This window comes from Chaetura pelagica, unplaced genomic scaffold (assembly GCF_000747805.2).
Source record: "Chaetura pelagica isolate M959 unplaced genomic scaffold, ChaPel_1.0 scaffold2, whole genome shotgun sequence".
Lineage (NCBI taxonomy): Eukaryota > Metazoa > Chordata > Aves > Apodiformes > Apodidae > Chaetura > Chaetura pelagica.
The window spans coordinates 1,053,143-1,055,892 of record NW_009952796.1 but is presented as its reverse complement, the minus strand read 5'-3'; positions in this window follow the sequence as shown (position 1 = coordinate 1,055,892).

Genomic DNA, 2,750 nt, shown 5'->3' with positions numbered 1-2,750 from the left:
CTTTCCCCATTTAATTTTAAATATGTAAATCCTCAATTTATCTGGAATTACTTAGTGAAAGGCTGATGTGTGAGTGTGGCAGATTATAATATTCCATCGCCACCCCTGATCCTCTTTACCTCTTATTCTTTTCATAGCAGATCAAAAAAAGCTGTATGCGTGCCACAAGAATATATTATTTTAAGAGACTTGGACTTAGAAATTGATTTCCTTGATGAGAAAAGGAAAAGGCTCCTTCTGACCTGAAGGGTCACTTCATAATCCTGTCACACTACATAAAAAAAAAGGCTTTTTTTTTTTTTTTGTCTTTTTTTTTTTTTTTTTTTTTTTGTCTTTTAGTAGAAGATGAGAATATTTCTGAAAAGGAATTAATTTTTCAGATACAGTGAAAACGATGACTTAAGGAGACTTAGCAGATGATAGAGGGCTGTCCTATACATCTCCTGTGATTAGAACAAGCTCTGAATATATTTTAGGGTCAGGCAGTTTTAGATGAAGGTTGGGATTTGTACTTTGGGATGAAACTGATCTTATATTTTTACTCAAGTACTTAAGGTTTAAGCTGCAGTCTTCCCTTTTTTTTTGCAAAGGGATTTCACTGTTTTTTATCATGGGGATTGGTGCAAGCAGCCAATGATTTCGATGTATGGATTTTAGTTAATAGGATGTTTGAAATTAAATTACTTTCATCACCAATAATTAGGTTCAGCTACTAATATTTTTTTTTCCATAGTATTTTTTCTTAACAGAAAGCACCTGATACCAGTGTAGACATTCATCTTTTATTTCATTTATGTAATTACTGAGTATTTCTTAAGAAAATTCCTTTAAACCTTATGATTAAAACCCAGCAGTCACAAATATTGTTATTCATTAATAGCGTGCTGCTGACATATGTATGCACAATACACACAGGTGCATGTATGTGCATGTCTGATATATGTGGAGACATCTGAAATGCTGGCTTTGGAAAAAAAAAAAAGTTCTGAGGTATACAATATATGACACATAATTTGAGATATATTATGTACAAAGCATAATATAATATACACTTTAATATTTAGTAAATATACGTTAGGGTATATATAATTCATTTATATATTAATTATACATTGTCATTTTTTATATGCAACCATTTGATAATTATATTGTAGGAGTAGTCAAAATCTATGAACAAGAGGCTGAAAATATTTTAAACAGCTTAACAGCTTTTGTGCAGGTGCACCATGAAAACATAAGGTCACTGCTCTGAACATCTTAGAATTATAACTTCGTTATATAGTGATAATTATTGTATGATACTGTATATCTTTAACATAAGGTATATAAAGAGAAATGCATATTTCCTTTCTGCAGAAAAAAATTGGCTGTTGTCTGAACTATCTGTTAGTTGTTCTGAAGGCAGCAGCAAAATATTGCCCACTGGTAAAACTGGTCTCGTGTGGTCCTTAAGCAAATGCACTTATTAGTAAGGAAAGGGATTTTTTTTTTTTTTTTTTAATTTGAGAACTGTTCTACCAGAAGAGGTTTTTTTTTTTTGTTTTGCTGGGCTTTTAAAGACTAATAATTCGTGAATGCTTAGTGGAGGCTGCTAGCTATGTCACTGCCTGCACTGGGAGACCGGCAGAGCTGTGCTGCATTTAGGAGCTGCAAAGCCAAAGGAAATCTGTGGCATGAGCTCTGGCTGGTGATTCCTGTGCGAGTCCGACCTCAAAATGCTGATGATAGCTTCAGATTGCAACCAGCTAACTCAGGGTGAATTGATAAGCAGGGGTTTGGTGTAATAAACTAGTTTAGATCTGATACTCCCACAGGAATAGGGTGAGAGGAGCTGATACTTTGAATTGTGGTCGCTGTGTTCAAGGTAGCAGAGGTCTGTGGGGATTTTGGAAAAGCAGTAGAAGCCCTAATCTGAATCTAAGGACTGCATCTGTATCTGAGCCAGATAATACAGCCTTTGCTAACAGAATATTTGCATGAGTTGAATTTTCTGAACCTTGGAAATGTAACTGTAGATCTTTGAGTAACGCGTAGAACTCGAGCTGAAATACAGGGAAGTTGTGAGCTCCTCCAGGGCAAAGCAGGAAACAGGCAAAAACTGTCCTTTCACCCAAGGCAACCCGAAGGCTGGCAGTGCCCGGGTGCCTGCGGGGGGAAAGCAGCACCGCAAACGGGGGGCCCGGGGGCAGCTTCCCGCTGCCAGCCGCGTCCTGCGGAGCTGCTCCAAAGGCAACAGCTGCGTCTGCTGGACGGATGAGGGAAAAACCAAAAAAATTCCCAGGGTGAAAACCGTTTGCTCCCCTACCCTGAGATACATTCGGGGAGTGCCGGGTGGGTGAGCCCTGGGCGCTGATTTTGAGTTTCACGCGTGCGAGGCGCAGCCCGGCTGGAGGCATCCGCGTCGGCTGGGATACCCTCCCCTTCCCCCTTCGCCGGATCCCTGGCATCCCCGGGCTCCTTTATGCGGGATGTCGGGGCGCAACCCATCACCATGGCACCCTGGCATCCCCGCCCGGGCGCCGAGCGACGAGAGCAGCATCTGTCGGGGCCGCGCGTCCTTTCTTCCCCAGCCGCCCCGGAGCGGGATCCGGCCTGACCTCGGCCTGACCCCTTCCTGACCCCTTCCTGACCCCTTCCTGACCCCTTCCTGACCCCTTCCTGACCCCTTCCTGACCCCTTCCTGACCCCTTCCTGACCCCTCCCCGCAGCCCTGCTGCCCTGGCCCGGCTCTGCTTTTTAAGCTACCGGCC